Genomic DNA, 16,305 nt, shown 5'->3' with positions numbered 1-16,305 from the left:
CTCTACCTAATCTCATTATCAAATTGCAAAGAATCTTAAAATTGCAATAATCACACATCTTATTTAATTCCTAAGCATTGACTTAAATTGGCTAAATAAACCCTCCAATCAAATTAATTTCATTATAAGTCCTAGCACTTTAATTAAATAAATTAACCCCCTTTAGCTAAAACACACAACAAAATGAATTAAATGTATCTGATTTAATTACATATCCTTATCCTAATTGTTGAATTTAATTATTCAATTAATTAGAATATTCAATTATGAGGTCATATTTAATTTATTAAATCAAGTATTTTTCAAATATTCTCTCCTATTCTAAACTGGAAATTGTGAATAAACTAAAATTAGAAAAGGAAATAAAATAGTTAACTACATCATTCACTCCAAAAGCAATCAATTAACTCCTTCAATTATGAAAACTTTCCAGTTGAACTCAACTCTCCTCTAATTTGAACCATTCATTTGATTCAATCTTAGTTGTTGATTGGTTTTGGGATTCTATAAAAGAGACCTTATGCATCTCATTTTAGGAGGATGTAATTGATGAGTATGAAAACTATATTATTTGAGAGCTCACCATTTGTACAATAAAAACTATCTTTCATTTTCTTAGTTCATTGCTTCATTATTAGATTAATTTTCATAGTTATCTGTTAGAATTCTTTAGAATAACTGAGAAGGGGGGGGTGAATCAGTTATCCAAGGTCCAATGATGTCCAATACAACTTTTTCTATAAATCCTTAATGGCACATAACTGAAATTATCATGCATGCAATTGAATAGTAAAAAATCATGAAAAGTAAACATGTATCACACCATAACACTAAGGATTTTGATGACCAAGAAACCCTCCAAAAATAAGAAGGTAAAACTGGGGTGGGGATGATACCCACTGAATAACTACACAATTGATTTCAACCACTTCTGATGGTCTGCCCTATCAAAGGCTATAACACATTGTTAAATGTGACCTTGTTAAAGGATTTCTACACCCTATTAGGAGTGTTCCTTGTTAGAGGACTTAAGAACATTCAACTTGGAAGGCCACCCTGTTAAAAGATTTACATAGAGCTATTAGGCTCACCCAAGTCCATGGGATTTACAGTCACCTTCTCAAAAGAATCTTTCATCCCTCTCTAAGGATCTCCTATCCTCCTCCTAAGGATCTCTTATCCTTCTCCTATGGATCTCTTTATCCTTCTCTTTGGGATCTCTTTATCCTTTTCCTAAGGCTTATCCACCTAGCTATTAAGCTAACCTAGTAATGTAGGGTTTCAATAGCTAATACAATGGTAAGAAAGTATTAGAAGGGTTTTGACCTAATATATATTGCAACCCTAATTGTGAATATTTCATATCACTTTTCAATTCCTTTTCTTTGCTTTTCTTTTCCTCCCTTGTAGTGCTAACAGCTTGTTCAGCCTTCAAGATCTATCTCCTTGAGTTCTTCCACTCGTTATGCCAATTCACTCTATGGTCATTTGATCAACTTAGAGTCTTGATGCTCTATAATTTTCTCCTCTTGGCTTCTTTGCATGATCACACCTTATGATAAATTCCCTCTCATACATGCGTACTTGATCTCTAACCTGTAACTCCTTATAAAGAAGTTCGATTCTCGATTTCTCACTCAAATCTTAATTTGCTTTTGAGAAAATGGTATTGTTTTCCCTCCAAATTGTTTCTTCTAGAAACTTCATGATAAATCCATTAGCATTTGCCTTGAATTGGTTTGCATGATTTAAATAAAAATTTTGTGACATCTACTCATCATCCTTATCATCTAACTAATTCACAAATTTTGATGTAACAACCTTATCATTTTTGATCTGGCAAATCTTTGACTTTAACAAATAATGTAGCAACTCAGCATCATTGGTTTACTAATGCTCGGATCCTACTGTGTTACTCGACTTCTATTGTTATTTACTAAAGCTCAGCACCTGAAGAAATTCTATGTAACTCGGCACCAAAAAATTTCTATGTACCTGAAGATCAATCGGCACCCACTAAGTTGAACTTGCTCGGCTTCAACTGAGAATCTATTCAGCATTTACTAGCTAGCTTGGTTCCCTCCAATGAACTTAGTTAATCCTTACATCTTTGATGTGTCTCAGTGTGTCCATCCTCTGTGTCTTAGAGTATGCCATCAATATACTTATTTCATCAATGGCTTAGCTGATCCTTATACTTCATTACAACATCATAACTTCAAAATTTCTCTAGGTACTCTAGTTACATCTTATTGATTGCCACCTCCTTGTCAATCAACCAATTGATAGTATTTGGATCACTAAAGCAATTGTCATTCCTCTAAAGAAATTGTCATTCCTACAAGTAGCAAGTTTGACATCAATGACAAAACAATGATTGAAACATTCTTTACTAGTTCCATTTCTCTTCATTCATGATATTTTCAATCGTTTCCAACAATCTCCCTCTTTGGAATTGATGGCAAACCAAACTGATCAAATGATTAAGCTGATCAATTTAGTTACCACCAAAATTACATACATTTTCTTTTGCTGATATAGATTGAATCCTTTGTTCTACCTCTCCTTTTGAACTGTTGCATCCTTACTCTATATTCCTGATCCTTCATAGTTGCTTGTTGATTCTTATCTCCTCTGAATCTCCTTTTTTCATCTCTCCTTTCATATATATAGATCTCCCTCTTACCTCTCTTTGATCAGTTTCTCATATCTCCCTCTTTGACATAAATGCCAAAGATGTATCTTCTTCAACATGCTAGATATAAACTTTGCATCTTCATGTTTTCTCCCTCTACCACCATGCTTGTGACTGATCTAGAATTTTTGTACTTGTTGTCATCCTCTACATCATTCTTTTGATATTTCAATGATCTACTCTTGTTGATGTAGGGAAACTTCTATGTTGCTTTAGACTACTTGAGTTAGGGGCATTACCCCCAACTTGCCTCTAAGATATTCATAAGCATCCTTGGGCAATGGTTTGGTGAAGATATCTATAGTTTGTTCCTTTGTGTGAATGTACTCCATCTTCACTTGTTTGTCTTCCACCAATTCTCTAACATAGTGATACTTGATTGTAATATGCCTCATTTTTGCATGCATTAATGGATTCTTAGATTTTTTTATAGCACTTGTATTATCACAATACAATATCAGGGGTTTGGTTACCTCTTCTTTCATTCCTTTCAATAGATGTTTAAGCCACACAATGTTTGTGCAATTGACTACTACTGCCACATATTCTGCTTCTGCAGTGGACTGAGATGTGCATCTTTGCTTCTTGCTAGTCCAAGTAACTAGCCTTTTACCTAAGAATAATGCTCCTCCGCTTGTGCTTTTCCTATCATCAATGTTGCCTCCCCAATCTGCATCTGTGTATGCATTGAGCTCAAACTTATCATTCTTTTTGTAATATAGGCCAAAATCATCAGTTTCTTTGAGATACCTCATTATCCTCTTTATTTCCATGAGATGATTTTCTCTAGGATTAGCAGAGAATCTAGCCACTATTCCAACTGCCAATATTATGTCTGGTCTGCTATGTACAACATATTGTAGTTTTCCAATCATGGATTTGTACATTGTTTGATTGACTTGAGCTGATTCATCATTTTTAGATAGCTTATGTCCTGTTGTCATTGGTGTGCTGATAGGTTTGGAGTCTTCCAATCCAAATGTCTTGAGTATCTCCTTGATGTATTTTGATTGTGTCATGAATATGCCATGTTTTAGTTGATGTACTTGCAATCCTACAAAGAACTTGATTTCTCCAAACATAGACATCTCAAACTCATGTTTCATTTTATTAGCAAAACTTTTGCAAAGTGCTTCCTTTCCTCCAAATACTATGTCATCCACAAATATTTTAGATACAAGAATATCCTTACCTTCTTTTGATTTGATGTACATGTTGTTGTTATCATCAGTTCTTTCAAATCCTATTTGCACTAGATACTTATGAAGTCTCTCATACCAAGCTCTAGGGGCTTGCTTTAATCCATATAGAGCCTTATGTAATTTGCATACCTTATTTTTGTTCTTTTCATCAACAAAACCTTCTGGTTGCTCTATGTAGACTTCCTCTTCAAGTATACCATTCAGAATTGCAGATTTTACATCCATCTGATGGACTTTAAATCCTTTGAAGGTTGCATATGCCAGTAAGGTCCTTACTCCTTCCAACTTGGCAACTGGAGTAAAAGCTTCTCCATAGTCTAGTCCTTCTTGTTGTGCATACCCTTTACAAACTAGTCTTGCCTTATTCCTTGTGATTTCACCATTCTCATCGAACTTGTTTCTGAACACCCACTTGATTCCAATTACATTCTTATCAGTTGGTCTTGAGACTAAGGTCCATGTCTTGTTCTTCTCAATTTGTTCTATTTCTTCTTTCATAGCATTGTTCCAGTCATCATCTTTTATGGCTTCACTTACTATTTTTAGTTCCATTTTACTAAGCAAACATGTTTCACTTCTGAGTTTATTCCTTTTCATTGGTCCTACCTCTTTGTTTCCAATAATTTGATCTACAGGATGATGTCTTTTCACATACTTTGACAGTACTGGTTCTTTCCTTGTTTGCATGTTGTCTCTTTCAGAATCTAATCTCTCATGCATATTTTCATTAGGTATTTATTCATTTTCTTCTAGTTGGCTATTCTCAGAATCTAAATGAAATTTTTTTGTATTCTGCAGCTCAACTTCTGAATGTGTCTACTATTCGGCATTCACTGTCTGTGACTCGACAGATGCTGGATTTTGTTGTTGATTTTCATTCTGAGTTACAACTTCACCATTGTTAGGTATACCTTCATAAAAGTATACAAAGGTCTTGTATTATTCTACTTTCTTGGTGTCCTCAACACTTTAAACTTCTAGAAGCTCATTAAGCTTCACGTTTGTGCTTTCTACTACTTTGTTAGTGTTAACATTCAAACACTTATAAGCTTTATTTCTAGTAGAATAACCAAGAAATGTGCCTTCCTCACTTTTTGCATCAATCTTTCCATTTCTAGACTCTTTATATATATAGCATTTGCATCCAAATATTTTGAAATGTTTTACATTAGGAGAATGCCCATACCATAACTCAAAAGGTGTTGCATTTGTGCCTTTCTTGACTTGAACTCTATTGAGTGTGTAGACTGCAGTACTTCAACTTCTCTCCAGTATTTGAGTGCAACATTTTTCTCCATCATTAAGGTCCTAGCATAGTCAATAACTAATCTATTCCTTCTCTCTGCTATACCATTTTGAGGTGGAGTCCTAGGTGCTAATGTTTTCCTTTTAATTCCTCTTTCATTGCAAAACTCTTCAAATTCTCTTGATGTGAATTCACCTCCTCTATCAGATCTAAGACATTTTAGGCTCTTCCCAGTCTCTTTCTCCACTCTAGCCAAGTAGCATTTGAACATTTGAAATGCATCTGATTTTACTTTCAAGAACACGATTGTCATCATCCTTGAATAGTCATCTACAAATAGCATTATGTAGTTGTCACCCTTGTAGCTTTGCACTTCAATAGGACCACACAAGTTAGTATGAACTAGCTCTAATACTTCATTAGAAGTATAAGCCTTACTTTTGAAAGTTGACTTGGTCATCTTCCCTAGTTGGCATTGTTTGCACATGGTGTTATCAGGTTTCTTTAACTTTGGTAGGCCTTTGACTTTCTTCATTTTTCTGATGCTTATTAGATTGTCAAAAATTACATGACATAGCCTCTTGTGCCATAACCATATGTCATCAGTTTGAACAATGAGATAAGAAGCATCTTCCATGTCAAGGTAAAACAAATTACTCTTAGTCTAATCACTTTTTCCTATTAGACTTTCTTGAGAATCATAGATCTTAGCAACTCCTTTTTCAAATTCAACCTTGCATCCTATGTTGCCTAACTGTGAGACACTTAACAAGTTATAATTTAGGCCTTCAACATAGTATGCATTATCACATGATATCCTTTTAGTAAGCTTGATACTACCTTTCCCTTTGATCTGACATGGTGCATTGTTACCAAATCTAACACTATTTCCTTCATATTGAGTAAAGGTAATGAACTTACTTTTGTCTCCAGTCATGTGATGAGAGCATTTTCTATCTATGATCGATCTATCATTCTTATTCATGCAAGTTACCAGGGCAGTTGCTTCATCTTCATCTGATTCATCTTTCATAGCCACATAGACTTCTTCATCATCATTCTCGTTAGAGTCTTCTTCAACAATGTAGCATATTTTTCCTTTACCTCTATAGTCCTTGTTGTCCTCTTTCTTTTTCTTCAAGTTGCCTCCATCCTTGTAGTTTTTCTTTTGTGTGCATCTGGCTGCAATGTGACCAACTTCATTACAATTGAAACAAATGATTGGCAACTTACCTTTGAATTTTCCTCTTCCTCTATGAAATCTTCTTGCTAGTAATGCCTCCAATTAGTCTACATCATCTTCATCTGTGTTGTTGTTACTAGATACATACTTTCCTTTTCCACTCTTTTTCTTTGTCTGCACCTCATCATTGTCTTTTATCGTCATCTTGGCTTTGAATGCAGATTCAAAGTTTTCTGGCTTGTAGTTATCAAAGTTGGATAGCTCAAAAGTAGTGAGTCTTCCAATTATTCCTTCAAATGATAATGTGTTGCCTGGTACACACCTTAGTTCTTGGATGGTTGATACTCTTATAGCATAGATAGAAAGAAAAGTTCTCAAGTATTTGCTACATATTGTTTTTTCTACTAACTGTCCTCCTAGACTTCTTATGGCACTTACTAAATCCTTCATCCTTGCACCATATTTAGCAGCATTCTCTCCTTCTTCCATTTTCATGTCATCAAAATTTCCTCTTAGGCTCTCTCTTTTGGCTCTCTTGACATTATCATCTCCTCCATAGATTCTTGATAATGTTTCCCACATCTGATGTGAAGTATCACATCCTTTGATGTCATCATACATAGCATATTTTAGTGCTAAAGCAATATCTAATGTTTCTTGATTGTGCTCCTTCTTCTTGCTCATATCATCTACAGTGAGGGGTCCTGCAGGGTCTACGTGATCAACTGTGATTGAGGTATGTGTATAGTCACCTATTGATCTGAGGTGTAGCTTCATCAAACTTTGCCATGCAAAAAAGTTATCTTTGTTTAGCTTGGGAACTTCTTTCTTGGACATCTTGCTCTTCCTGCTGCTAGTACCTTGAAACAAATCAACAGTTGGCTCTGATACCAATTGTTCGAATTCTTTAGAATAACTAAGAGGGGGGGGGGGGGGGGGGGGGTGAATTAGTTATCCAAGGTCCAATGATGTCCAATACAACTTTTTCTATAAATTCTTAATGGCACATAACTGAAATTATCATGCACGCAATTGAATAGTAAACAATCATGAAAAGTAAACATGTATCACACCATAACACTAAGGATTTTGATGACCTAGAAACCCTCCAGGAATAAGAAGGTAAAACTGGGGTGGGGATGATACCCATTGAATAACTATGCAATTGATTTCAGCCACTTCCGATGGTTTTCCCTGTTAAAGGCTACAATACATTGTTAAATGCGACCCTATTAAAGGATTTCTACACCCTGTTAGGAGTGTGCCTTGTTAGAGGACTTAAGAACATTCAACTTGGAATTTCACCCTATTAAAGGATTTACATAGAGATGTTAGGCTCACCCAAGTCCATGGGATTTACAGTCACCTTCTCAAAAGAATCTTTCATCCCTCCTAAGGATCTCTTATCCTTCTCCTAAGGATCTCTTTATCCTTCCCCTGGGGGATCTCTTTATCCTTTTCCTAAGGCTTATCCACCTAGCTGTTAAGCTAACCTAGCAATGTAGGGTTTCAATCTCTAATACAATGGTAAGAAAGTATTAGAAGGGTTTTGACCTGATATAGATTGCAACCCTAACTGTGCAGATTTCATATCACTTTTCAGTTCCTTTTCTTTGCTTGGCTTTTCCTCCCTTGCAGTCATGACAGCTTGTTCACCCTTCAAGATCTGTCTCCTCAAGTTCTTCCACTCATTATGCCAATGCACTCTATGGTCGCGTGATCAACTCAGAGTCTTGATGCTCTGTACTTTTCTCCTCTTGGCTTCTTCGCATGATCACACCTTATGACCAATTCCCTCTCATACATGCATACTTGATCTCTAATCTGTAACTCCTTATAAAGAAGTTTTTTTCTTGATTTCTCACTCAAATCTTAATTTGCTTTTGAGAAAATGGTATTGTTTTCCCTCCAAATTGTTTCTTCTAGAAACTTCATGATAAATCCATTAGCATTCGCCTTGAATTGATTTTCATGATTTACATAAAATTCTTTGACATCTACTCATCATCCTTATCATCCAACTAATTCACAAATTTTGATGTAACAACCTTATCACTGCTGATCTGGCAAATCTTTGACTTTAACAAATAATGCAGCAACTTGGCATCATTGGTTTACTGATGCTTGGCTCCTACTGTGTTACTCGGCTTCTATTGTTATTTACTGGCACTCGGCACCTGAAGAAATTTTGTGTAACATGGCACCTGATCTTTACTCGACACTAGAAACTTGCTCGGTACCTAAAGATCACTCGACACCCACTAAGTTGAACTTGCTCGGCTTCAACTGAGAATCTGTTTGGCACTTACTAGCTAGCTCAGTTCTCTCCAATGAACTTAGTTAATCCTTACATCTTTGATGCGTCTCAGTGTGTCCATCCTCTATGTCTTAGAGTATGTCATCCATATACTTGTTTCATCAATGGCTTAGCTGATCCTTATACTTCATTACAACATCATAACTTCAACCTTTCTCTAGGCACTCTAGTTACATCTTATTGATTGCCACCTCCTTGTCAATCAACCAATTTATAGTATTTGGATCACTAAAACAATTGTCATTCCTACAAGTAGCAAGTTTGACATCAATGACAAAACAATGATTGAAACATTCTTTACCAGTTCCATTTCTCTTCATTCATGATCTTTTCAATCATTTCCAACATTATCAAGATTAGATCTTGCATAAGAAAATCTAAAAATCATAGCTTAATTGCATTTATTCTATCTTAAAACTTGCATTGCATGCATTCAAATAATCCTTCATTCTAGTTGGTCTAGTTACTAAACTCTCAATTTTGAGAGCACATAGTAAAACCCCATCTAGATAGAAGGCAACAAGTCATCTTGTGCAGACATTCAATATGAACAATCTCATGTTCATTCCTACATGTTCCTGACAAATATTGATCATGTTTAAGTGTGTGGTTGAATCAAAGACACATATTTAACATGTACATTTTCAAGAACAACCTTCTTCACATTCTTTTGATTTAAGGGCATAGAACCTTCATTGCTCAAACCAATAACCTTATGTATCAAATCAGCTGAAATTTCCATAATATTTCCTCCCATTCAAAACTTTCCACCGTGAATTCTACTTAATATGATCTTAGTCCATTCTTCCTTGCCAAACTCATGTTGAAATAGGTATCTAACTAGACCATTCTTCCCTAGGTGCTCATAACTTTTCTTAAATGACATATCTTGATTGTAAACATGGTTATACACATTTAAAATGTTTTCCTCACCTATTGTCTCAAATTTACATTTGGTGTAAGTATTGGTATCTTCCAAGTACAAGACATCATTAGAGGTTTGCAAAAAATCCATCAAAGATTCATATTTCAAGGATTTTATGGGGTCTAACTTCAACTTAGATCTAGGTCCATCCTCCACATTGTGAATCATAGAATTTTCCTACTTAATTAAATTGAATACTAAATAGAATTTCAAAAATTAACCTTCACAAGAACATAGAATACCTCAAATATAAATAAAATAGGGTTTTCTATTGTATGCACTTCAAATTTTCCTTGACATCCTTCAATTGTCTCTTAATTAACTCTTTAACTTCACACATGATCAAATGGTACTCATAAATTTTAATGTGACCATTAAATCTTCTCTAATTGACTTTTGCCTTAATTGTGCAAGTACACAATCACAAAAATTTGTTTTTAATTACTGATAAACTTGTTTCCTTCTGCATGCTCACATATGGGCTCAGAAACTCATGCATACTTAACCATAGTTTCTACTCATCCATGAGCTATGCAAACCTTAACTTTTATCCTAAAGGTACAAATAACTTTTCAACAATAATCTCCTTATATTGATTACTGAAATGAACTGCTCAACCAAACTAGGATTGTTTGATGACTATTAATGACTTCAATATGTTTTTAGGTGCTTCACTTGACTAATTTCTAACACTAAATGTGAACTTACTGGATCCTTATCTTTAACAAATGATTCATCAAGGTTTCTTACAAGGTCTTTCATATTTTCTCTCTGAGCTAGCATTGCTAATCATATTCCTTCTAGGATTAGGGTTTTTCATGTTGTTTGACATTCTCATATTGTTCATCCTTCCATGTCATGTTTTATGTCCCATGTTGTTACAAATTTGATAAACTATAAAATTGTTACAAATTTGACAAACTATGTCCTAGCTGACTAGTATGTGCTTTGTAGTCTCTAGCAATATGCCCAAAGGTGTTGTACTTATAAAAAAATATTCCATCTCTTATCATGTGTATTCCAATAGGTCTACTTGTTGTATGGTTAGTACCTTTAAACATTCTATTATTATTAAATCAAGGCTTCTTATGTTCAATAGCTTTATGACAAAAACCATGACAATCATAACAAACACTAGAAATAGGTTTAAAATACTTACCTATATAGTCATTCTTGACACACTGCAAGGTAGGAAAATCACCAAAGAAGATGTCCAAACCCCAAAAAAATAACCACACAATGGAAACACAATAACAAGAAACAAAAAATGCATGATAGGATACCAAATCACCACTCTTTATTCATAGATTTAACTGATTGCATGCAATATGCCCAATTGTAAGGTCTTTCGAGTTAAGGCTAAATACAAACATCAATTATAATAACATTTCTACAAGATCCAACTTACAATCTCAATCTCATCTAGTCCAAATCCACAACTGGATAGGAACACCAAGAAGAATCCAAACCTGCACCCTCAGGTGCTTTAAAGTTCACATCTACCTTTCATCCCCTTCTCCAATATAGATGATAATATCATAAGGATTCCACAAAACACCCTAATTATACCCAACTAAGCCACAAGTCAGCTACAACACAAATTAAATATTCAAAGTTGGCTCACAAACAACTAGGTACCAACAAGAATGTAGACCAAGTTGAGTACTAGAAAGACTAAGCGGAGCATCGAAAAGACTAAGCTAAGAATCAACAAATTCCCAAGTAATGTCAAGCTTGCATCCAAGAGTACATCAAGCTCTCAAATCATGTTGATCTCCTAGAGTATGTTGAGCTCCATAGTGTTTTCCAAGCTCCTAGTGTCTACTAAGCTCCATAGAATATCTTGAGGTCCCAAGCCAAAACTATGCCCAAAAATGACTGAGCACCACTCCTTTGGTGACCGATTCCACATCCTCAAGCCAAAATGCCTCCAACATGTAGGATTGAAAGTCAACAAGGGATTCTCCTATCAGACACCCTAGCTTTGAAAAGATGTTCTCAGAAGTTGGAAGAACATCTTCTAGAATTTAGCACATAAATCCCAAACTAGTTCTTCACATACATATCCTCCAAGTCTTCAACTTGTGTATTCTTTCCCTTGTTCTCCTTCCACTTCTTCATATCCATCCTCAGTGTGCTATAGGTTTTTTTTCCAAGCTGATCTCCACCCTTCTCAAAATCTGCCAACTTAACTTGGCTACCAATATTTAGGTTCCTCCTACTAAGCTCTTCATTCTACAAAGGAATCAGGGAAAACTTCCTACCACATTTCTCAATAGTAAACACATTCTTGACATAATCATGTGCATCCCTATAATCATACTGCCAAGGTCTACCAAGAAACACTTGACAACTATTCATGTCCACAATGTCACATAACACTTGATCCTTATACTACCTAATCTGGAAACCAAGAAGGCATTGCTTCCTCACTTCCAAAGCATGCTCACATTACAACCAACCAATCCTATAAACATAAGGATTTCTTGCTCTTTTCAAACCAATTTTCTAAACCATCTCCTCAACAAAAAGGTTATGAGTACTACCACCATCCACAAGCACCTTGTAGACTTTACCACCAAACTTACAACATGTCCTTAAAAAACTAGTCCTCTAAAAGAATCTAGTGTCCTCTGACCAACTAGCACTCATTGAGCTAGTAAAATATCTCTTTGCTTAGGTTGGCTATCTTGGATTGCAACCTCATTCATAATAGAAAAATTTCTACCATGAGGACATTCAAAAGATCTATGTCTTTCCTTACCACATCTAAAACAACTACCACTAAACCCATGTCAACCTATCCTTCTCTTCTGATCAATAGGTTTTTGTTCACCTTTTGCACTTAGTTTAGCCTTTCCCAAGTTATCCTACTTCTCCTTTCCTCTAGCATTGCCTTGAGTTTTCCTCTTTAACTTATCTTTACCCTTTAGAGCATACTAATAAGTATCCTCAACTGAAGAAATATTTAGCATACCAACCTCATCCTAAATATTACCATTAATATAATGAGCTACGTTTCATTTAAAAATTATCTATGCCCAAACTGAATAGTCAACTTGTAAAACTCCTTGGTATAATCTTTCATAGTCATATCCTTATGTTTCAGATTCTACAATCTCTTAAACAACTCAAGTTCATAATCAATAGGAATGAACTTAGTCTTCAACTTAGTTACAATCAGCATCCATCTAGTGACCTTTATTCCACCTTCTTCCTCTCTATCTCTTTGCAGTTCATTCCACCAAAGAGCAGCATGTCCTTTCAACTTAGTTTGTGCCAACCTCACTTTGAGAAGATCCTCAATATCCTCAAGCTCAAAGTAGTCTTCCAATTCACCAACCCAATAAATTAGCTCTTCAAGAGTCAAAGTACCTGAGAAGTTGGAAACCTCCATCTTATGCTTCATCTTTAACTAAGATCCAGGTCTAGCAAACTGACCAACCCTAGTTCCAATAGGGCTCTCCACATGATTAGTTTTATCCTCACCACTATATCCAATATCTTCAAAGTCTTCAACAACTTCCTCATAACCATCTTCAATACCCAATGCCTAGGTACACCACCTAAAGCACGCACAATTTTAGTAATCATGTCACTCTTCATTAATGCAATCTTAGATCCGAATTCTACTCTAATCTTCTTTGAGATCCTTTCTTCTACAACATCACTAAGATTATCAATTTCCTTGGGATCCAATCTTTTGGGAGGCATCTTCCATGTTTTTACAAAACCAAAGCAATATATCCACCAATCCAAAAGATCAATCAGCTCCACAAGATCAACCTTCTCTACAATTCCTGGTGCAAATTGCCTCAGCTTTAATGATCTATTTACACATTCAAGAAAACCTTCACTCTAATACACTTTGACATAGTGCAAGGTATGAGAATCACCAAAGGAGATGTCCAAATTCCTAGCAAATAACCACAAAAAAGAAAAACAGCAAGAAACAAAAATTGCAAGATCTGATACCAAATCACCACTCTTTATTCATATATATAATTGAGTACATTCAATATGCCTAACTGTAAGACCTTTTGGGTTAGGGACAAATACAAAATAGAAATTACAATAATAGTTTTGCAAGATCCTACAAGATCCAACTTACAATCTCAATCTCAGCTAGTCCAGATCCACAACTAGGTAAGAACATGAAGAAGAATCTAGACTTGTACCCTCAGGTCCACCAAGTAATCCTCTAGCTCTCAAGCTGCAACTACTAGCTCTTCAAAGTTTGTATCTACCCTTCATCCCTTTCTCCAAGCTGGATGATAATATCATAAAGACTCCATGAAACCCCCTACTTATACCCAACTAATTCACAAGGCCAAATAATTACAAACTATATTAAATCCCTCACATTAAATATATGTTGAGTCATAACTCAGCTACAACACAAATTAAATACCCAAATTTACCTCACAAACAACTCGGTACAAATAGGAACCAAGACCAAGCCAAGCATAAAAAATACTAAGCCTTGCATCAACAAATTCCCAAGCAATGCCAAGGTCCAAAGAGCATTCCAAGCACCCTAGAGTATGTCTAGCTCTCAAAGCATGTTGAGCTCCCAAAACATGCCGAGCTCCCAAAGTATGTCAAGCTCCTAGTGTCTGTCAAGCTCCATAGAATATGTTGAGATCCCAGGCCAAAACTATGCCCAAAAATGATTGAGCACATCTACTTTGGTGACCAAGTCCACATCCTCAAGCCAAAATCCCTCGAACATGGAGGATTAGAAGCCAACTAGGGATGCTTGTGCATCACTTCTTCATGTGACCAAATTCATTGTATGTATAACATGTTCTTTTGAATTTGTTCCTCACTTCTTTAGGTGATTCAACTTGTTTAGGGTGCTTAGGTACATATTTTGATTTATTTAGCTCAACCTTGTTCAGATCTTCTCTTTTTTTCTTAGGTTGTTGGATCACAATATCTGATTCCTTTGTAATGTCATGTTTCTTAGATGATTCTCCTTCAAAGTAACCAAGACCAATCTTATCATAAGAGGGTTTCTACATATAGATCTTCTCATCAAGTTTTTCATTGCTAGAATACAACTTCTCAATATGTTTCTTAGACTATGTTAGCTCTCCTTTCACAATTACATTATATTTCTCAAGTTATGTATACTGTAACTTTGATGATTCACATTTAGATCTCAGATCTACATTCTGATACCTAAAATCTGATTCAGTCTTCTTGTCATCATCCTTCAAGCTCAACTTTAGATTTGTAATCTCTAGCTCATGCTTTGGGGATCTCATTTTCTTTCTTAAGTTGTAAACCTTCATTACAATCCTTGCTATGATCTTTAGACTCTTTCTTGGATTTGCTATGTTTTATCTTGTCCTTAAAATTCTCAATGTAGACCTGAGCATATTCATATTTATCTTTTTCAAAGTATCTATCTATTCCATAAGAACATCAAGTTGTTCAAAAGCTTCTTCTAGGTTCTTTTGTAAATGATTCATATCCATAGAGAGCTTGCTCAAGTGGTTAGGCCTTCACTAAGTAATTGTGCTCTAGTACCAATTTTTTGAAATTTACGGGAGTGGTGTAAATCACTATTTCACAAACTTTTGTCCAATTATGGATATCATTAACAATCTTATAACTTGAATAAATTAATAAACTAATTAAGTTAAATAGTAAACACAACCATAAAGTAATGCAACAAATAACAACATTTGTTTTAAAACTAGGGAAACCCTAGCCAAGGGAAAACCCTGGTGGGGATGAAAAAATGATCCATTAATAAAAACTAGCTTGTAAAAGATATTGACCCTATTAGGAGTTTGTTACATCCATATAGTGTCTTGGTCCTTATTAGAGGACTAAGCTTTGTTAGAAGCCTCAACCTTGTTAGGATTTGATAATATAATTACAGAAATGTATGCAAGTTGATCCCACTACCCAAACATGCAATATATAATGATATTTAGTATACAAAAGAGTAGATACAAAAACCTCTTTACAACTATTGATATCTTCAATGTCTAAAATGATCTTTGTATCCCACTATGCCAACTTTACAAACTCTTCCTTAACACTAATTTAACATAAGTTTGCATCACATACTTATGACAAATACCACATATTACTACATATTATAGCACATAAATTTGTATTTCAAAATCTCTCCTTTATACCATAACTTTTCATAATATTCTACATTGTCGAACTTCATAATTCCACATGCTTGCCAAAATGAAAAACTATACCTTTCCACTTAGGGTTAAAATCTAAGATGTCATCCCTAATTAGTCAAGTAATTTTTTTGATAAACAAAACAATTCCTTAACATAAAATAATTGATTCCTTATCTTTATCCTGTTCATTCGGCTCATTACTACAATTGGAAAAATTACAATAATTGTGTCCATATTGCCTTGCACACATAACTATGGTATCTTGACATACTATATTTGTTGTAGCTAAGATTACACATGCCAATATTGCCTCTATGAATTGTTCCAATCAAAGCTCTTACTATTTTTCTAGATAAACTATATGATACTTGATAATTTTCTCTAATTGCCAAAATTGTATCTCCATACTTTTCTCACTTCATACTACATATATGTTACCATAAATGAAAGCCTCATACTATCTACCCTAGCCAAATTTCCAATATTATTTTTCTATTTCTATCTACCTGTGATCAGAGGAAAAAGCAAAATGGGGATGGTACCCATAAGATGATGCACTAATATAAAAATTCCTTGTAAAGG

Source organism: Cupressus sempervirens, chromosome 3 (genome assembly GCF_028749045.1).
Source record: "Cupressus sempervirens isolate cs-2001-9-10 chromosome 3, ASM2874904v1, whole genome shotgun sequence".
Taxonomy (NCBI): domain Eukaryota; kingdom Viridiplantae; phylum Streptophyta; class Pinopsida; order Cupressales; family Cupressaceae; genus Cupressus; species Cupressus sempervirens.
The sequence above is the reverse complement of the archived record's forward strand: the minus strand, read 5'-3'. Positions refer to the sequence as shown.